Source organism: Pseudophryne corroboree, chromosome 2 (assembly GCF_028390025.1).
Source record: "Pseudophryne corroboree isolate aPseCor3 chromosome 2, aPseCor3.hap2, whole genome shotgun sequence".
NCBI classification, from domain to species: domain Eukaryota; kingdom Metazoa; phylum Chordata; class Amphibia; order Anura; family Myobatrachidae; genus Pseudophryne; species Pseudophryne corroboree.
In genome coordinates this window covers 134,735,388-134,757,839 of record NC_086445.1, presented here as the reverse complement: position 1 = coordinate 134,757,839, position 22,452 = coordinate 134,735,388, and the positions used below count along the sequence as shown (strand labels likewise).

The window sequence follows — 22,452 nt, the reverse complement described above, 5'->3', positions numbered from 1 at the left end:
GAGAGAAGGTGAGAGTGTGAGAATAAATAAGAGAAATGGAATGATGATATTATGTCTGTGTACCTGATGTTATTACAAAATAAATCACCAGCTATTTACTCTCTCATTCTCCTCTTCAGAAGTCTGCATAAATGCTGTTTGGATCATAGATCCATAAAAAGATCATTTTTGGTGCCTACATGGGTGACCTTAGTAAGGAATATGTAATTTCTCCATCCCATATTTTAAAACATCATTGTAGTCTGGCCTTAAATAGTAATGAAACTGTGTTAAGGACATTTGTAGAGCAGCTACTGGATTCTTAAAAATCTGTATTAGTGAAGGATATCACGGAAAAAGTGTTAAATGATAAATTGCATTTCATATAGCTGGAATTCTTTTCATCTGTACGGCTTTGTGTTAGCCATCTCAGACAAGCAGAAGGTAGAATACAAATGAGTTCTTAATTGTTATTCCTTTGGAGATAAAGGTCTTGTGCGATGTTCTACACCATATACTTTCATTGTGTTTGGTTTGTAACCAATTATCAGCTACTTTCATTCCCAAGGTAATCTAAAACACAGCGTTCTCCTCTATCCATGCCCAGTTCTGTGCATTCCTGATCACAGTCCAGACAACTGGTAACATTATGGGCACTGCACTGGCATCTGTTCTAGGGACTGTAACCTTCATAAAGGAAGTTTGCAAAGTTTAAATGGAAGTTGGAGGTCATTTTGCTGGAAATGAACATGACATACGAGAGCCTTTTACAGTCTATCTAGGATAATACTGTAATTATGCAAAATAATACAGTATTGGATAAGAACTCCAGCACTTAGAAGTTCTATTTTAATCACGGCTCTGAGCTGTCATCAGGTAATAGTGTTTTCATCACTAATCGGAGGGAGTTACTCCATCTGCTTTACTGACAGAGCTAGTATTTCCAAAAACTGACCTCAGTGTACAGCTACAACTACAGTATACGGCAGGCACAATACACAAAGGTTGTAGAGTGACAGAGAAAATCCAAAACCAATATACATAGCCCCAGTGCCGTAACTAGGCATTTTAGCGCTGTGTGCAAGAAATGGCATTGGCGCCCCCTGTGGAAAAGATGGGCAGTGCGCGCCGTAGGCGCGCAAAAAAAATTAGGGCGTGGCTTCATGGGGAAAGGGTGTGGCCACAAAATAATACCAATTCATACTACGGTAGTCTCCATTATTGAAATTACACTGCACAGTAGCGCCACTACACCAGGTAGAGCCCCTTTTACACATTACGGCAGACAGCGTCCCCATTTTACACATTACGGCAGACAGCGTCCCCATTTTTACACATTACGGCAAACAGCGTCCACCTTTTTACACATTACGGCAGACGGCGTCCCCCTTTTTACACATTACGGCAGACGACGTCCCCCTTTTTACACATTACGGCAGACGGCATCCCCCTTCTTACACATTACGGCAGACGGCGTCCCCCTTCTTACACATTACGGCAGACAGCGTCCCCATTTTACACATTATGGCAGACAGCATCCCCTTCTTACACATTACGGCAGACAGCGTCCCCTTCTTACATATTACGGCAGACAGCGTCCCCTTCTTACACATTACAGCTCTCCACCCTTACAGAGACTCCCTCCCCCACATGGCTGTCCATTACTCTCACAGACCCCTTTCCCCCCACAAACACAGCTCTCCTCCGTCACTCAGTTCCCCTCCCATCAAACACACACAGACAGATCCCTGCACAGCTCACCCACTTTCCTCTCCTCCCTCAAACACACAGATCTGCTCCCCCCTAAGCACTGGTATTCCATCGGAGTCCTTACTATGCCGCACTTCTGCCGCGAGGGGAAGATCAGATAATAAGCCTGAAGAAAGTGGGCGGGGCGGGTGCAGCGACTGCCGCTCCGCCTTCACCCGCATGGTCCCTGCTTGGAAACACCAACCTGACCTCAATGAGCTTTAGGCTCCACAAGGGACCCGCCCCCCGCTTCCTCCTCCTGTACGGACAGCACAGCAGTACAGTACGGGTACTGCGGGGCTCATGCTGCAGGTAATCCCTGACACCGGAGAAAAGGAGGAGGTGCCCCTCAAGGACTAGCGCCCTGCGGCAGCCGACTCCAGTGACTCCGAAAGTTCTGCCACTGAGCGGAGCTGTGGCTTGCGGCTGGGGCATGTTGGCGGGTCCTCCCCGCTCCCATGCTCCGGAGTACGAGCATGGGAGCGGGGAGGACCCGCCAACATGCCTCAGCCGCAAGCTGCCTCAGCTCCACTGTACGGAGTCCGTACAGTGGAGCTGAGGTGGCTTGCTGTGCTGGGGCGGGCTGCGGCTGGGCAATGGAGCTGTACGGAGCTCTGATGCTCCGTACAGTGTGAAAAAGGGCCGTGACTGCGCTCCCCAGGGTTCTGCGCTGTGTGCGAGGCCCCTCTGGCACACACCTAGTTACGGCCCTGCATAGCCCCATGGTACAATCCGAACAACTACCACACAGATTCCGATATGCACTGCTGTGTTTTATAAATAAATATATATATATATATATATATATATAGTATATATGTGTGTGTGTATACAAGGTCAAGTCACATTATTATGACCACTTCCTACATTTGAGGTCGGCAGCGCGTAGCCCACGTGACGTGCGCTGGCGTAGTGGGTACATAAGGTGTGTGATAGGTCATCTGCACACATATCACTCGTTGCTATCATGGGTAAAAGGGGTGATGTATCCAAGTTGCAAAAAGGGATGATTACCGGCTTTCAGGCCAAGGGTGGCAGTATTTCTGAAACAGTGCAGTTTGTGACCCGTTCGTTTGCTGCTGTGGTGAAGGTGTATCGTGACTGGAGAAATGGCACCATTGCGAATAACCGGCATTGACACTACGGACCACCGCGTATTATATTTAAAGAAATTTGTGTCCGGCACTCAAATGGTAAACTTGGAGATATAAATAAAGTAGTGGTGCCCTCTAATCACACTGTAAAAACAGGGTTATGGACATACATGCACAGAGCTGCGGCACTCGGGAAAAAAGACAAGTAGAATACAGGTCTCCTGGTCAATGTTTGCATTAATGTATCATTTTCGTCAGCTGCTGAGTTGGTGGTTGTCTGTGATGCCGCGCCTCCACCCCCCTGCCTCATGCCGTGAACATCTCAGCTTTGCTTAAATACTGCCATCAGGCTTCCTCCCGCTTGCTTGCACCTCATGTCATTTGTCTGTCAACCCTCCCCACTAGATTGTTAGCTCTTCAGAGCAGTGCCCTCTTTCCTCTTGTTATCTAAGCCCTCTTCTCGACACATTTCACTCGCAGCTCTCCCCTACTCAGCGACCATCTTTACCCGCTTTTTCTCCTGCTGATAAAGGCTCATCTCCATCTATGGCCACCAGCCCCAAGTAGTACAATGATCACTTCCTCACTACTTGCATCTTACCTGTATTATGTCTTGAGAATTGTGGTGCTCCTTGTTACCTGTACTCTATTTCTGTTATTTATTTATTGTAATGTTTAGTTTTGTCTCCCTGTACTGTCCTTTGTACGGCGCTGCGAAACACTTGTGGTGCCTTATAAATAAAATGTAATAATAATAATAATAATAATAATAATAATAATGTCACAAGTCCAGGGAAATAATTTCACATTTTCAAATAACCAAGAGTTATGGAAAACTCTGCAAGAATGTTATTTTGCTGGGTTATGTTGGATGAAACCATTTATCTAGAATTTATAGGAAAGTACTTCCATAAATAACTTGTTTATATTTAAACTGCCATCATCTTCTGTGTGAAAGCTCTGCAAGACTAATGAGCTGGACAGCCAAGCGTACAAGGCCGTGCATGACAGACCAAAATGGAATACTTCATGGCTCTGCCTGTCTTTACACAAGAGATTATGACTGCGGATGTCATTAAACATTGAGTTCTGCGGTGTTAATGACAGCTGCATGCTGAGGACTGTATTTAGTGTGGGGTACCATTCAATTCCATGATGAAAATTCTGCAATCTGCCAATACTTGCTATGGTATAAAACCTAGAAGATGACCTGACCTAGAGTGACTGAAGCTTGGCTGTACAGCTGAAGACTGGACCCCTGTTGCTATGGCATAACAGTAACAGTGATAGCAGTGTAACTAATTTAAGTTCAGTATAATGTGTGCGTGTGTGTGTGTGTGTGTGTGTGTGTGTGTGGGGGGGGGGGGGCACAAAGTATATTCAAGGCCATCAGGGGGTTAATGTTGGAAGATTTCTTTGTGCTTTAAATCTCAGTCCACTGGCAGTCTTAAGATCAGTTTAGCTATAGAAATGCTCCCATTTAAACTACAGCAGGGGATATTTTATCCTCATCACATTCCTGAAGAACCTTCACAAAGTTTTACATTGCACATTTAGCTGTGTAGAGAGACATGGCAAATGTAAGAGACGTCCCTCTTCCCGTATCAGCACCATGGACAGCTGCCTGTAATTTCCCTGCTGCGCCTGTCTGTCTCTCAGTGTACTACATCATGGCCCTCATTCCGAGTCGTTCGCTCGGTAATTTTCTTCGCATCGCAGCGTTTTTCTGCTTAGTACGCATGCGCAATGTTCGCACTGCGACTGCGACAAGTAATTTTGCTATGAAGATAGTATTTTTACTCACGGCTTTTTCTTCGCTCCGGCGATCGTAGTGTGATTGACAGGAAATGGGTGTTACTGGGCGGAAACACGGCGTTTTATGGGCGTGTGGATAAAAACGCTACCGTTTCTGGGAAAAACGCGGGAGTGGCTGGAGAAACGGAGGAGTGTCTGGGCGAACGCTGGGTGTGTTTGTGACGTCAAACCAGGAACGACAAGCACTGAACTGATCGCAGATGCCGAGTAAGTCTGAAGCTACTCTGAAACTGCTAAGTAGTTTGTAATCGCAATATTGCGAATACATCGTTCGCAATTTTAAGAAGCTAAGATTCACTCCCAGTAGGCGGCGGCTTAGCGTGTGTAACTCTGCTAAAATCGCCTTGCGAGCGAACAACTCGGAATGAGGGCCCATGTTCCCCATTACAGATGCAATTGCTATTAATATTATTCATACAATTTAATTTATAACTTTTAAATTGCACATTTCTTCACACAAAAGTTAGCTATTTCAGATGCATACATATTAATTAATTTAGTACTTCATTAAGAAAGTGGAATTGTTATCTTCTATTTATATGGCGCCACAAAGATCCTGCAGCTATTACAAGTTCTAACGGGATCCGTTCAATTTGCCGTCTGTCGGGATCCTGGTGGTCAGGATAGCAACGCTGTAATCCTGGCGGTCATATGACTGTCCCTTTCAGGACAGACACCCCCTATTCCTAATTCCTCCTGTTGACCCTCCTCCTAATGCCTAATCCTAATCTCCCCCTCCTGCCTAACCCTACCCCCCCCCCCCCCCACCCACTGGCCTAATTCTAACCTGCCCCTAGTGCCTAAACCTATCCACCCCAATTTGGCCTAATCCTAACCTTGTCCCGCACCCTAACGTTGACACACTCAGTGGTGCCCAACCTTAAGCGTTGGCATCCTCAGGATGCTGACATTTCAAACATCAACTTTGTGATCATGTTGACATTGTGGTGTCAACATTCAAGTAACTGCTATCCATGTGACTGGATACCTATCCCTGGGCCCCCACAAGCCTTAATCCGGCACTAAGTGCGTCCCATCTCCTTTAACGTTTTCGATTCCTATTCCAGACTACAGTATGTGACTTTACCAGTAATTTTGCTTCTAAAATATGTACTTCAGAGAAATTTCTGTGTATGTTTCTAGTCGGTCCATAAATTACAATACTCAGTAATATAGTGATGTGTGTGCACAGACAGTGACATACTGTATGCCAAGGAGCAACAAGCTGCAATCACACATGGGAACAACAAATGGATGCATGAAACATCTCCGCAAAGACTTGTCACCTTTATTATTCTATATCCAATACACTGGATATAAAATGTGTGAATCTCACTATGTTAAGTCTAGAACTCTACAGTTACACGTTTTCCTGTCATTATGCCACTATCAGGAACAGAAACACAGGCACACAATAGTCTTCATAGTATGCTGTTTTATTGCACCTTGTACATACAGATATGACCACCTACCTACAACGTGCATTTATTAGCCAGGTGTTTTCTGGCATCTGAGATTGGACGTGTCTGTAGGGGATGTAGTTGCTTTACCGGCGGTTGGAATCCCAGTGGTCAAGATATCGACGCTGGAATCCTGATCGCTTACAGTGCCGGCAGCCGGAATGCCGGCAAACAGGGGCTATCCCCACTTGTGGGTGTCCACGACACCCATAGAGTGGGAATAGAAATTATTTAAAAATATGTCTAAAAATGTATAACGGCTTGTTAATAATAACACATTTATTGTAAAATTATCATAAAAGCACATTTAAGTAAAAAAAACTCCTAAGAATTTATGCACCAGTATATACAGTATACCACTAATGAATGTTAACAAAGATCTTGTCAACGTTCAATTTTATCTGGCTAGGACTCTCCCTTTATGCAAAGTTCAATCACTATATTGAGCAGCAATTATTACCGGGTATTGGTTGTATTATATCCAAACTCCAATGGATGTAGAAAACCGGTAAGTACCTATTTGTGGATAAGGAGCCCCCGAAAAGTTCAGCATGGGTTAGATCCTTTCAGTGGTGAAGGGGTGTGGAGGTCACAGTTTTGAAGTCCCCGGTAGGAGTCAGCTTGTAGTAAACCCTTTCAACGCTGAGGGGATGTGACGACCATAGGTATCTGCAATAAGTCTCCAGAAAAGCGGGCAGTAGTCCAAGTAGTTGCCAGAAACTACTTGGACTACTCCGTTGCATTCTGGCGGCCGGGATCCTGTGATCGGGATATTGACATCCGGGATCCCGACAGCCGGCATTACAGCCCCAACCCATCTGTAGATGCAATTTAGGTGCAGAGTTACATCTAAGCCTTGTCCACCTGTTCTCTTATGCATCACCCCAATAGCCAGGGTTGGACTGGCCCACAGGGGTAACAGTGAAACCCCCCAGTGGGCCCCACTGCTCAGGGGCCCTCCTCCTTCTCTAAGGATCAGGTTCCAGACTGCACTTGAATTTTACATTATATGTATGTTACCTTAAACTGCACAGGACTATGGTGTATTCTCTGCAGTGCATTGCTGTTATTAATTTGGTACATTGCATGCGCTATCAGTATTTACTATATATATTTATCAAGGGATCCATCCCATGCACTCTCTAATGGTTAGCCAAACCTGTGTGCGGGCTTGCCACAGCCCCTCTGGAGAGTGGCCAAAACCCCGCACATGGGCCCCTATCACTGTATTCCCGGAAGGCCCTTCATACCCTGCTAATACCCCCAATGTAAGATAGAACTCAATGGCGAATGAGCCAGAATTTAGCAACTTCAACAACAAGCTTATGCTTAGATTCTCATTTCACTAATGTTTTATTAAACAAGTCAGTGTGGAAAGGGGACACAATGTCTGTGTATCCTTAATGCACCTTGTTTGTCAGTTTGAGGTTGGTACGGACAGTGGGAGTGGGCCTGATTCAGGTCCCAACGAAGTATCGGCGCTTGCGGCAAAGTACAATACTGTGATTGACAGTCTGCTGCCATTTGGGGGCAGGGAGGTTGTGGCGACGGCCCCCGTTTCCCAAAACGGAGGCATACCCCCATTGTGAGGGAGGGACGAGGCCAGGATCTCTGTTGGAGGATGGAGATTTCCTGACCTTTTTGTTGTATATGCAGCGGCCAGCTTGTGTGACCCCATGGGTCATGCAGCCAGCCGATGGGGTCGCAGATGATCCAATATTGCATTCTAAGACGCAGCTCGGATCAGTAATGCAAGCAAGTGGTGTGACGCCCCCTGCTGCAGTAACATATAAGTGCTATCGCTGCTGCTTCCAGCAGCTATAACTACTCCAAGCACATCATTGTTTCCTTGAGCACACACACTGAATATCAAGTGATACCGTTCACACATTATCACCATCTCAACACCAGATGTAGATGTTTGGCTCCATGTGGTCTTCATTCCTGTGCACATCCAGTCAGCTTTAGTAAAGGCAGGTACACAGGGCCGGTGCAAGGTTTCTCAGCACCCCAGGCAAACTGTCTGCCAAGTAGGGAGATAGATAAGATAGGGAGATAGACAGATAAGATAGGGGGCCAGATGTACTAAGCCTGAAAAGTGATAAATATCACAGTGATAAAGTACCAGCCAATCGGCTCCTAACTGTCATTTTTCAAACACAGCCTGTAATATGGCAGTTAGGAGCCGATTGGCTGGTGCTTTATCACAGTGATATTTATCACTTTTCAGGCTTAGTACATCTCCCCCTCGAGAAATAGATACAGTTCCAGCTTAATACTCCTAGTTACAGTTGACATTCCATCACTTGTATATTTCCCCCAGCCGGCGTACCTGAGTGATTTCCTCAAAGAAAAGCCTTTGTAGAGAGCTCCCCTGCTAAGGAGGATGTCAGGCTGCAAAGTTTGCAACCTGGGACTCCGCACACGATAGGAATGGGAAACACTGCATGCAGAACAGCACTTTGCAGTGGAGAGCAGGAGCAGGGCAGACTGGAGACCAGAGAGGCACAGAGGACTGCCGGTGAAGCACTGACAGTGACGGCAGCGGTACCGGACGGACCCTCTCCCAGGTGCTGTTGCTGGCGGCTAGCTGTCAGCACCAGTCAGCGGTCCCAGCGGCGGCTAGTGAACTGCACCCCTATGGGGTGGCACACTGTTCGACCGCTCCTATTGAGAGGCCCTTGAGCAGGCGTTGGAGCTGATAAAGCGCTTCCTCGGAAGGGTGGGGAGAGTCTGGTTAAGAAGAAGACTTTTCCATCAGGTAGCCAGAGCAGCCCGCCCCCTCACATTGCGACGACCATAGGCAGCTGCCTAATGGAAACGCCAGCTCTGCAGGTACACAGCACATACACAGGTGCAGTTACATCATCAACTAAGGAGTGTGCTTGTGCATTGCAGCTGCAAGTATACTACTGGGGCACACACACCGTAGGTGCTGCTGTAACAGCAATACCTTTCTCTAGGTAATCACTGGCTTACCGAGGATAGCTGCTCTTATAGCTGATTACAATTTGGCTTTCAAAAATCTCCCTTACCCAACGCAACCATAAGTAATTTTATAGACTTAAAGGTACATTACCATAAACAATGTATAGTTTCTATTCAGGTTCAAACACAACGTCTGTTTTCTCTTCGGTGTAAGCGGATAGTTATTTTGTATGGATAATATTTTGAAAAAAACAAAATAACAATTTGTATGTTTTTATATTTGGAGCTGCAATAGGTTTACTTTGTTTGTTGTACAGTTGCTTGTTTCCATCTATGTGATTGTCTCATCAATTTTTCACAAAGCTGCAACAACAGGTGCTTAGTATTATTGTATATGTAAATGGAGTGGGATGGTATTGTGCTCCCGGCCCTTGGAATGCTGGCAGAAAAAAAACGACAGCAGCATTCCGACACTCAGGATCCCGACACCTAGTAGGTAAGTATTCTATCTCTGATACCTAACCTCCCTAACCCTACTTTCCCACAGCCTGACCCTACCGCCCCCCCACGGCCCCCGCAGCCTAACCCTAACCCTCCGCGGTGGTGTATAACCTCAACCGCCCCCCTCTGCACCCTAAACCTAACCCTCCCCCCGCAACCTAAACCCAACACCTGGATTGGATCCTGGATTGTAAGGGGCCTATTCATCACCTCCTAAGGGCCTGTTACACAGCACTTCTGCATGTTTTATGCAAGAGGTCCATTCATTATTAGGGGCCCGACAGGGGCACCTAATATTCAGCAAACTTAAAAATCTGAAAGATGGTTTGTTCGCATAGCGAGAGCTCCTACTTATCCCTCCACCTCATCCTCCCCGTGGTCGTGCGCATGCCTTACCTCAGGTCACACGTGTGCAGAAGCAGGTAGTGGGTGTGGTAATTATCACTGTTACCTTGGCTTTCTAGAGCAGCTCTCCCAACACTAGAGCAATGCTGAATTGCTCCAGTGATAACCACAACCCGCGGCGAGTTAGAAACATAATCATTGGGGGCCACCCACCCCCATGATGAAAAGGCACCTAAAGGAGGAACCACTATTATAAATAAACAAAACAGAGGAAAATGGTAACTTAAAATACTACTGCCAACAAAACCGATAAGTGTCTGATATTTAAATATTAAAAAGTACCCATTATCACTTTAAAGAACATGCAGATTGATATTGTACTGTATTTATTCCCTCACTAGTTTAAAGAATATCAGAATGACCCCAAAAATTGTGAATTTCTTGTCCAAACTCTTTAATCTACAAAACTGCAATTTTCTTCAAAATTAACAACATTATGGGGATTTTTAAATGGCACATTCATTTCAATGGCGGTTACAGCATGTAGAAACCCCCATTAAAATGACTGGACCACTGAAATTAATGGTGTTTCTTTCCTTTCAAGGGGTTTTATTTATGCTGTACAAACCTAAAATACATTTTTGTACATCTCACTGGTTTTGTAGAGATTTCGAGGAGTATATTTACTAACGTGTGAGTATTTAGAAATGGAGATATTGCCCATAGCAACCATTCATTTATCACTTATCTAACAGCTTCTAGAAGTTAATAGATAAAATCTGGTTGCTATGGGTAACATCTCCACTTCTAAAAACCCACCAAGATTCTCAATCCAGTGAAACCTTTCTTTTAGTGACTTCCACAATGAATTACTAATATATTCAGCATGGTTGGTGTTATGATTAGCATTACTACCTCACAGTACTGAGGTCTTGCGTTTAAGTCCCACAACTGCTCTATCAGTGTAGAGTTTGTATGATCTCCCTGTGCTTGCGTGGGTTTCCTCCAGGTACTACGGTTTCCTCCAAAAATATACTGGTAGGTTAATCGACTGCTGACAAAAAACTAACCCTAGTGTTAAATTGTGTGTACATGTGGTAAGGATTATTGATTGTAAACTCCACCGATGTAAATTGGGAAGATAGTCTCTGCGGACTACTGTATCTATGCAACATAAACTGTAGATGACTGTTAAGAAATAATTAATTAAACAAATAAAATAAATAACAGATTTCCCTTCATTTAAACATTGGGAAAGTGGTGATTAATATGAAGTTTTACCTTTAATTTATTTGGTGATTAGCAAATTGAACTGTAAATTACAACAATTTAATGATTTGGGGTTTTTTAATCACTATTACTGCAAATTGACACCCTGGATCGTTTAAAGCTAGTACTGTAAAATATACTCAGCAATTAAAGCATGAAGAGGTTAAATACAAGAAATGTGTCACATGCTCACAAAACGCATGATTCAATTCTCCCATCCCCGCTATCGCGGCTGCATGGAATGTATATCACAGCTATAAATGAACTGTGCACTTGTCACCCACGTCTGGCATTGTGAGAAGTCCTGAGAAATGAAACTGTGCAATTGCTAGGGAGGCTTTGTGCAGAGATGGTGATGCATCTGGTAGAAACTCTGTTTACCTCTCTCATGGGTACTCTACTTCTCCTCTATCACCAGATGACTAACTAGTTTCCCTGTATCTTGGCTGTGGTATCTCTGTAACATGGAACATCTGCTGGTAATAAAAGTTGATTTTAATGCTCAGCAAAATGACTCTATTCCAAACCTCAGACAATTGCAGGCGCTTTGCTGAGATTGTACATGTAGGTATAGAGAGGCGCCTCTGTCATGTATAAAAGTATCCCATAGTCTATGTGCGCATTGCCTCACTAGTAACCCCCAAACAAACTCGAATATTGCTAAAATGTATAGCTTGTGATCATTTGCCATTAGTCATTAGAATATCTGGAACATCCAATTAGCAACCAAGACTTTCACCAAGGGCCCAGTGAACACTAAGGGGCCTAGATTTCCCTAACCTGTTTTTATGGTCTGGTCTTCAGACAAATGGGAGGAAGAAGGGGGCCCAAACCCGTACACTGCTTAGTAACACATGGGGTCATGATTAGTCACATGATGTAGCGTAAACCTTTTTTGTCTTCTACATGCTTAGTGAGCTTGCTTTCATCTATTTCAAATAGTTTAGATTAAAAAAAAGTCTATTAAAACATTCCAAATCAGATACTGGGGTCTATTTATTAAACCTTGGAGATAAAGTGGAGGGAGATAAAGTGCCAGCCAATCAGCTCCTAACTCCCATGTCACAAGCTGTGTTTGAAACAGTTAGGAGCCGATTGGCTGGTATTTTTTCTCCATCCACTTTAACTCCATCCGAGGCTTAGTAAATAGACCCCTTAGAGCAGAGGTTCTCAAACTGGGTCCTCGGGGGCACACGCAGTGCATGTTTTGCAGGTCTCCTCACAGAATCGCAAGTGAAATAATTAGCTCCACCTGTGGACCTTTTAAAATGTGTCAGTGAGTAATTAATACACCTGTGCACCTGCTGGGTTACCTGCAAAACATGCACTGTGTGGGCCCCCGAGGACCGAGTTTGAGAACCTCTGCCTTAGAGAGATGATTATAAAGTCATTCCATTCATGCCAAATATCTTCCAATAAGCATTACTGCACTCAACTCACAAACTAGCAGGAATGAGCATGGTGTCCCTGTCCCAGCTGAGGAACTTTGTACAGAGCGGAAACACAACTAGGAAAAGAAACACTTTTATATTTTAAAGTAATGCTTGAAAAGTTTTGCATAGAATCCAGGGAGTATTTTATCAGGGCCGGCAGAGGAAAAGAGAAGGGCCAGTAGTGTCCAATCTGTCATAAATATACAAGGAGTAAAGGTGATGTAGCATATTTACTATATGTGAATTATAAAAAGTGTCATACAGTATGACAGACTATAAGCACTGCCAAACCTCTCGCAGGGCGGCATGGGACTGGCAGGCAGGGGTGTAGCGAAGGTGGCTCCGGTGTAGAGCGAGCTCCAGGGCACCAAAAAAGTTAGAGGGCGTGTCACCCCCCCACCGCCCCCTCACGCTGGACTGTGGACTGCTGCACAGGCAGCTGCAGAGTAGGAGCAGAGACGGTGCACACTGACTCAGACTCAGAACATACAGTAGGTAGGGAACAGGTCAGGCCAGAGGCAACACAGCAGGAGGCACTGACAGCTGGAACACGCCGGAGCTCTGCCGTCCTCTTTATATATCTGTCTGCTTGTAGATGTGCAGCAGGGCAACTTTTGTCCTGCAGCGCCTACCCCTGTCTCGCCCAGCTGCTACATCACCTCTCTCTGCCCTAGCTTCTGTATCATCTCTCTCTTTTCTGGAAGCTGCAGCACATGTCTCTATTTCAGATGCTACAGCACCTCTTGCTGCCCAGGCTTCTGCAGCACCACTCTGTCTCGTGTATAAACGGCTATACTGTGGTGTATTGTGAATAAGGGGCTCTACTATGTAGCATAACGTATATAAGGGGCACTACTGTGTGGAGTAATGTGAATAATGGACACTACTGTGCCGTGTAATGTGAATTGGTACTATTCTGTGGCCACACCCCATCCCTATGAAGCCACATTCCTATATTTTTGATGCACTCTGAGTTCCACAAGGTCTAGAACTGGCCCTATCCCCAATATATTTTTTCTTTTCAAATGTAGCATGCCGCCACATGTTCGCTAGGCTCTTAATTCAGTACAGGGGAGGAGGGTGCTAAAACATACCCTTGCTCCAGGCACCTAGCTACACCTCTGCTGACAGGCAGAATACAAACCAAGTTCATAGCGAATAAATATATAAGCGCGTCATGGTTCTTGGTACTGGAGCAGAATCCAGATGGAGTTTTACTACCCACTACACAGAGAAGGTGTGCTTATAATAAAGTGCTCAAAAAGTCTGCGGAGACTCTTATTAAAACACAATGAAAACTAATGTGTAAATACAATAAAATATACATTAAAATTTAAATCTTGACATTTCGTCAGTACATCAACCTGCTTCCTTAGGAGTAATACATCGCTACTTCATCACTACAACCTTCCCATTCTGTCTATACAACCCCAGATGCACTGCCAGAGATTTACCAGTTCTTGGTCCCTATTATCATGCTTGTTATCCTTCCAACATAGTAACAGGATCCACTTTCATGTATGGTTCATTCATGTACAGTAAGACACCGTCTGCAAATGACTGGTTTATTTCAGGCATTCTTGCCTACCTGACCCTCTCCATGAGGGAGAAAATGCTCTGTTCCTGGACTTTCCTGGTAATGTATGATTGCCATCACCTGTGGTGAAACACCTTTCTTATCAATTACCTAGCTCACCACAGGTGATAGCAATCATACATTACCAGGAAAGTCCAGGGACAGAGCATTTCCTCCCTCATGGAGAGGGTCAGGTAGGCAAGTATGATTTCAGGGCAAATAAAATACAACAGAAAATAGCAGTTGGAAAATAAAACACTTTACAACAGATTTAAGTGAATGTTTTCTAGTGTGCTGGATCACTTGGTGAAAACAGAGGACTGGAATATAAGACACCAGTAGCGCTCATCTCACACTGTACAAAGGCAACCTATACTTATTTACATACACATAGGAAAGATTTACTAATCATTGCCATGGATTCATTTTTTTTATTTATTACAACGCACATTCAAAAAGGGATAGAACCAGGTGAAATGCAGGCTTGATATCAGCCGGCCACAGAAGCTATAATTCATTAGTGTCCAAGTTTAAAGGGATAGTGTGGTAAGTCTAATTATGGGGGTTGTGGTATAGTAAATAAAGAACTATTATTTTCCATTGTGGAACCTTGCCTTAGAAATTATATAGTTTCTGTATATCCATAACATATACCAGGCATTCACACTAATATATTACATACTATACACACTTCTAGTTATGAACAGGACAATACAAACATTTTTTTCAGTAAACTCTTTCCCAAGGGTTCTCAAACTCGGTCCTCGGAACCCCAAACAGTTCAGTGTCCAGGTCTCCTTACAAAGGGGTGATGCACGAAGCCTTGGAGAGTGATAAAGTGGAGAGAGATAAAGTACCAACCAATCAGCCTCTAACTGCTATGTTACAGGCTGTGTTTGAAAAATCAGTTAGGAGCTGATTGGTTGGTAGTTTATCTCTCTCCACTTTATCACTATCCAAGGCTTCGTACATTTGCCCTATGACCAGTGGAATACAGTAATTAGCTCCACCTGTAGCTCTATTAAAATGTGTTTGTGAGTAATGAGTACACCTGTGCTCCTGCCATGTGACTTGGGGAACGTGAGCTGTTTGGGGTCCTGAGGACGGAACTTGAGAACCCCTGTGAAAGAGTTTACTGAAAAAATGTTTGTATTGTCCTGTTTACAACTAGAAGTGTGTATAGTATGTAATATATTAGTGTGAATGCCTGGTATATGTGATGGATATAACTATATGATTACTAAGGCAAGGTTCCACAATGGGAAACAATAGTTCTTTATTTACTATACCACAAACCCCATAATTAGACTTACCACACTATCCTTTTAAACATGGACACTAATAAATGATAGGTTCTGTGTCTGGCTGATATCAAGCCTGCATTTCACCTGGTTTTAATCAGCCACAGAATTTGTGTAATTCATTAGCGTCCAGGTTTAAAGAGATGGTATGGTAAGCAGACCCATAATGCTAAAAATAATCTGTCGGACTGTAGTTCTGTCATAGTTATAAACTAAACTACAATTCAGTGCAACTGTCTACAAGCAGATGACGGCTCACAAGTTGTCTTCCAAGAGCTATGTCTTCCTATTTCATAATCTGTGCTGCTTTCTCATATATTACTATAGTCACCACTGAACACTGGTTATGTAATATAAAAATCTCAAGATCTTCATCAGTGTACAACAGCCCATAGATCCTGTGTCCCCAACCTCACCTGTATACCATCATCACCTGTATATTGCCATCACTGTGCACATTCCCCAACACCACTGTTCAAGGAACGACATTCGTGTCACCGGGTCCCTTTTATTACAACTTCTCAGTTAACAAATACAATACTGAGCTAATGTTCCAAACATGAAGTTAGAAAACCTCAGGACAACACAACTCCCAGACGCTTATCCAATGACAAGGACTGGTACCCAATAACACAGAAATATATGTCAGAGATCTGTCAATGCTGTATATATATATATATATATATATATATATATATATATATATATATATATATAAAATTATATTTGTTTCCCATAAGGTTTAATAGCTGCACGACAGACAAACCAGTAAGAGACAGAACAGTCCTAGCCTCACTCTCCCACTATATATAACACACCATCATCCCTACAATGTTTACCCTGAATCACTGACAGCTGAATCATAAATTTCTCTTCTTTAAATATACACTGATAACTCATTTACCACCAGTAGAACTTTAGCACATGAAGCTTTTAGCACCAGATAACTGTAAATAGGACATGATACACCAGCGTAATGCAATATGTATAAGATGCTGGGTAGATGACTATTTACATTGAATGGCTTCTTCATTTATAGAGATGAGATGCAACTTTCTTACTGTGCTGGGAAGAGAAATGGAACAGACCTTGCAGCTGGTACAGAATACACGCATCATGAGATATAAGGTGCTCTCTCCCATCCCATTGCTCACCTTAGCTCCTCCGGGCACTCCTGGAATCCTCGCCCTGGGGGTGATAGCACAAGAGACCTATTCTGGAGGCGTCACCTTCCATACACAGACAAAGAGCCTGGGAACCTGGAGACTGATGCTGGGATTAAGATGCTCCTCAGCAGCACCGACCATGCAGACAAGACAGAGCTGTTTCCACCTTCATAATAAACTGCCTGATGCTTTCACTGGCCAGGGATGGAAGGAGAAGCAGCTGCAACGTACGAATTAATAATAATGCTCATCCTTGGAAGCTTGCAACATTCGGAGGCTGCATCAGCCCATGGACTAGAGCTCCCTCTGCTGGAGATTCTAAGTACTGCTCCTCAATTACATGTTGATAAGTGGAAAGTGAGGCTGTTCGCTTCATTATTGTGGGAAAACTTTAATGTATTCTGTTTTCTTTTCTTTTTTTTTTCCCATTTGTACTAGTTTATCTGTTACATCTAACTTTCACTCCCTTATAATATCACTATTTATAGAATGGAGTCAAACGAATTTTCTTTCATGCGGCTTCCACAATGGATGACTGAGGAGTTCAAGTCTATTCATTTCTCACATCGTGATGTATGTATAAATAGGTACAGTATGATGATAACACTTACAGCTGTGTATGTGATTAGTGCCTATTGGACAGTATCTATTCCATCCACATTATTATTTATTTTTACAAGCAGTTCACATGATACAAGTTAAAAAGTGGACGGAATTTTCTAACAAACAATGATATAGGGACTTATTTATCAATTAATATATGTGGGATATCCCCCGAAAACAGGTATTTTCCAGGAGTATTTGAAAATAACGAGATTTATGGTAAGAACTTACCTTTGTTAAATCTCTTTCTACGAGGTACACTGGGCTCCACAGGGAATGACATTGGGGTGTAGAGTAGAATCTTGATCCGAGGCACCAACAGGCTCAAAGCTTTGACCTTCTTCCTAGAATGCCTAGCGCCGCCTCCTCTATAGCCCTGCCTCCGTGCACAGGAGCCCAGTTTTTAGTTAACAAGTCCAATGCAGTAGCAGGCAACAGAGACGACAACTGTTTGTGGCTACTAACATCACACACTCACGACAGGAGAAGGTGTCAGCGGCTAATGCCATACCAACCCAAGGAAGCTAAGTGCGTCAGGGTGGGCGCCTTGTGGAGCCCAGTGTACCTCGCAGAAAGAGATTTAACAAAGGTAAGTTCTTACCATAAATCTCGTTTTCTGCTGCGGGGTACACTGGGCTCCACAGGGAATGACATGGGGGATGTCCTAAAGCAGTTCGTTATGGGACGCACTGTAGCGGGCACAAGAACCCGGCGCCCAAAGGAAGCATCCTGGGAGGCGGATGTATCAAAGGCATAGAACCTTATGAACGTGTTCACTGAGGACCACGTAGCCGCCTTGCACAATTGTTCAAGGGTCGCACCACGGCGGGCCACCCAAGAAGGTCCAACTGACCGAGTAGAATGGGCCTTAATAGTAGCAGGAGCTGGAAGACCAGCCTGTACGTAAGCATGTGCAATCACCATTCTAATCCATCTGGCCAGGGTCTGCTTGTGAGCAGGCCAGCCACGTTTGTGAAAACCAAACAGAACAAAGAGAGAATCCGACTTCCTGATGGAGACAGTTCTCTTCACATACCTACAGAGAGCCCGTACCACATCCAAAGACCGCTCTTTGGAAGACAAATCGGGAGAGGCCAAGGCCGAAACCACTATCTCCTGATTAAGATGGAAAGAAGACACCACCTTAGGTAAATATCCAGGGCGTGTTCTAAGAACCGCCCGATCACGGTGAAAAATTAGATAGAGAGACCTACAAGACAAGGCACCCAAATCTGACACCCGTCTAGCGGAAGCAATAGCTAGAATAAACACTACCTTAAGAGTAAGCCACTTAAGGTCAACAGATTCAAGAGGCTCAATCGGAGACCCTTGCAATGCCTCCAGAACCACCGACAAGTCCCAAGGGGCCACCGGCGGGACATAAGGAGGTTGAATCCTCAACACACCCTGAGTGAATGTATGCACATCAGGTAAAGTTGCAATCTTTTTCTGAAACCAAACCGACAAGGCAGAAATATGAACCTTGATGGAGGCCAGATGAAGGCCCAAGTCCAGGCCTTGTTGTAGAAAGGCCAAAAGTTTGGGCGTAATAAACTTGTAAGCATCAAGATTGTTAGATGCGCACCAAGCAAAGTAAGAATTCCAGACCCTATGATAAATCTGGGCAGAAGCTGGTTTCCGGGCCTTTAACATGGTTTGAATGACCGCCTCAGAAAATCCTTTGGCCCTTAAGACGGAAGCTTCAAGAGCCACGCCGTCAAAGCCAACCAGGCTAAATCCTGATATACACAGGGGCCCTGAACGAGGAGACATGGGCACTGCTGAAGTAGAAGGGGACGCTTTATCGAGAGACCCTGAAGGTCTGAGAACCAATGCTGTCTGGGCCACGCTGGAGCGATCAGAAGTAGAATACCTCCTTCTTGTTTGAACTTCCTTATTACTCTGGGCAGGGGTGACACCGGAGGGAACACGTATGGCAGCCGAAAGTTACATGGAATTGCCAGTGCATCCACGAACGCTGCTAGAGGATCCCTTGTCCTTGCTCCGAAGACCGGAACCTTGTGATTGTGTCGAGACGCCATCAGGTCCACATCTTATGCCCCACATGTCCACGAAGAGTTGAAAAACTTCTGGATGGAGGCTCCACTCTCCGGCATGTACGTCTTGACGACTGAGAAAGTCCGCTTCCCACTCTAGGACCCCCGGATTGAACACTGCCCGATATGGCTGGTAGATGGCATTCCGCCCACTGAAGAATCTGTGATACTTCCCTCATTGTCATGCGGCTTCGAGTGCCGCCTTGATGATTTATGTACGCCACCATGGTGGCGTTGTCCGACTGTACTTGAACAGGTCTGTTCTGTATCAGATGCTGGGTCTTAAAAGCTTCTTTTAGGGCTGTTGGAGCAGCCCCCCGGTAAGTGCCTGCTTACTGCAAGGCACCAACTGCAAAACTGGGCTCCTGTGCACGGAGGCGGGGCTATAGAGGAGGCGGCGCTAGGCATTCTGGGAAGAAGGTCAAAGCTTTGAGCCTGTTGGTGCCTCGGATCAAGATCCTACTCTACACCCCAATGTCATTCCCTGTGGAGCCCAGTGTACCCCGCAGCAGAAATAAAGTTTACACAAATGTATGTACAGGGCACAGGGAACCTGCGGCAGATATTGGAGATTGCTGCAGTCTCCCATCTTTGCCAGCAAAGGCAGACACAATAGGTTTCTATGGGGGCTGCTTTACTGCAGAATTCACCAAGCTCCAGAATGCGATGTGTTCCGGAGCATGGCCTGGGAGGTAACGCCATGTTTAGAAGTTATCGGGAGAGGGAGCCGTGCCTCCGTGGCAATGACCGCATATGCTGTCAAAAGACCGACGCCGGAATCCGGACACTGATCAGAATGCTGGCGCCGGCATCCTGAATAGGATCACAATGCCAGTGCTGGTGTGGAGAGTGGTCGCTGGGCAGAGGATGCTTGTCCCCGTTCCTCTCCGGCGCGGCGGCGGGTTTCGGCAAGGAGGGACTCGCATCCGTTAGGATTCAAGTCCCTCCAATAACATTGCGGCAATTTGAAAGGCACGCCAAGCGTGAGCCAATCGGGGCTCGCGCCTTGGCAGTCAATGGGACAATTCCTCGGTGTGCCAATCCGGGCTCGCTGCGTCATTGCTCAGCCCTCTCCCAGCATCATATAAGAGACGCTGCGGAGCGGAAGCAGTCAGTCGTGCGCCAATCACTGAAGATAGAAGAGCTCCAGCTGAAGAAGGAAGGAGAAGCGGTGACGGCGGCGGAGAAAGCGGAGAAGAAGGAAGAAGCACAAGTGTAAGAGGAAGAAGAGGAAGCAGCGGTGGAGAAGAAGCCAGAAGCAGCGGGAGGGAGAGCCCAGCAGCAGAAGACCGGCGGAGAGCGCTGCAGCGTGTGGAAAGTAAAAGAGCTAACGAAGCTCCCCGCTGCAGCCTCTCCCACCGAGTCAGGTAGGCGGCCTTGGACCACCATCACTTTTATTTAAAATCCTCCCTAGGGCACCAGGGTCAGGCGTTAGGCCTGTGGCTACTGTGAGGCCCCTCCGGCCTGTGCCCACATCCAGGCCTCTGGCCTGTGCCACATCCAGGCCTCTTGCCTGTCCCACATCCAGGCCTCTGGCCTTTGCCATACCTAGGCCTCCTGCCTGTCCCATATCCAGGCCTCCTGCCTGTCCCACATCCAGGCCTCTGGCCTTTGCCATACCCAGGCCTCCTGCCTGTCCCGCATCCAGGCCTCCTGCCTGTCCCGCATCCAGGCCTCCAACCCTTCCCACATCCAGGCCACCAGCCTGTCCCTCACCCAGGCCTCCAGCCTGTGCCTCACCCAGGCCTCCAGCCTGTGCCTCACCCAGGCCTCCTGCCTGCATACTCCGCAACTGTCCTGATTTTCGCGGGATGGTCCCTTTTTTTTGGGACTGTCCTGCTGTCCACAGTGTCCCGCGGTGGGGGGGCAGTTGGGAGGCTCCTGCACTTGCTGCTCTGCTTAGCAGAGCAGCAGTCAATAGACTCTATTCAGTGGAGACAGGAGGAGAGGGGGCATGGCAGCAGCTCACAGAGCGCTGGGCATGCCCCCTCAGTGATGAAAACGGGGGCGTGGCTCGCGATCGCGGACCCTTCACGAAGCCGCTCCCCTTTTCGGGCAGTGCAGATGTCCCTCTTCATGGCAGCCCAAAGTTGAGAGGTATGTGCCTGTGCCTCACCCAGGCCTCCTGCCTCGAGAGTGGTATTCCATAGGACCAGGGGTTGCAGTGTACAGGACCGGCCCGGACGAATTCCGCTGGGAGTGTGTCTGTGCAGTAGCTCCCGGAGAAGCCACGTCTGGTCAGGTGTGAAGGGCTGGCTAGTTCACATGCTGTGCACAGTGTAAGGGGATTGGAGGGGGTGTGGAGTAAAGGCCCCGTCCCACATGCCTCATCTTCCCGTTAACCTGGAGTGAATGGCTGTCCATAACAGAACCCTATTTGCGTCCGCAATAAGGGGGGAAAGTACACAGGGCCCAGTAACCAGTAAGTGAAGTTGGTCATTTGGGGTTAAATTATTATACCGGGGTTTTATTCCAACTGATTGGTTGTATTGCAGTTGTACCTTGATAGTGTGATCTCTGTTAGTTAGGGCTAGAACTACCAGTCCCAGTTGTTATTGATAATTTGTTCGGCAGGCGAAGTTAGGCTGTAGGTAGTTGTTAGCCGTTAGTTAGCTAAGCCTGCAGTTAGGGAGGCTGTTCTTCTTACCTTTATAGAAGCAGAGACCCGCGTCAATCAAGGTAACCAGTGAGTCAGGAGTGGGTATTGCTCTGTGTCTGTTTGTTACCCCCCGTGCACCGGTCCAGGGGGGGTTTTATCACACTACACGCGAGAGTGCGAGTGTGTGAAAATTCGGTGGCTGAGGCCTCCGGCCAGTGATGACCTTTCACCCAGCCGGTGAAGGTCGCCGCTATCCCTGACGTATCCCCTTCTTCGGTAGAAGAGAGGGTTGACACGTCTGGCTCGTTTTCCTTCCTAGACTGTCCGTCGACCGTTTTGTTGGGAGAAGATATCCATGTCCTGGATTTGTCCAGAGGTTCTGGTTCATTGACACTTCCGCTTACTGCAAGTGACAAGGGTGGCCACAGGTAAGCAGTGGGACTACACCTGCACGGCAGCAGGCACTGCATCGCTGTCCAGCCCTCTTACATTGGCATCCCAACAGCCGAGATCCTGATTAAGGGGTCTATTTACTAAGCATTGGATGGAGATAAAATCGCTGGAGATAAAGGACCAG

General features: G+C 46.0%; 1 protein-coding gene across 3 annotated transcripts in view; it reads right to left on the bottom strand.

Annotated features, from left to right (window-relative positions):
- MTUS2 (microtubule associated scaffold protein 2) overlaps nucleotides 1-16,835 on the bottom strand; it is a 1,049,445-nt gene extending 1,032,610 nt beyond the window's left edge. For all 3 annotated transcript variants that reach the window (XM_063951742.1, XM_063951738.1, XM_063951743.1), the window contains exon 1: nucleotides 16,605-16,835. The gene's annotated coding sequence lies outside the window, so the exon portion shown is untranslated. The remainder of the gene's footprint in view (nucleotides 1-16,604) is intronic.
- Between the last annotated feature and the right edge of the window lie 5,617 nt (nucleotides 16,836-22,452).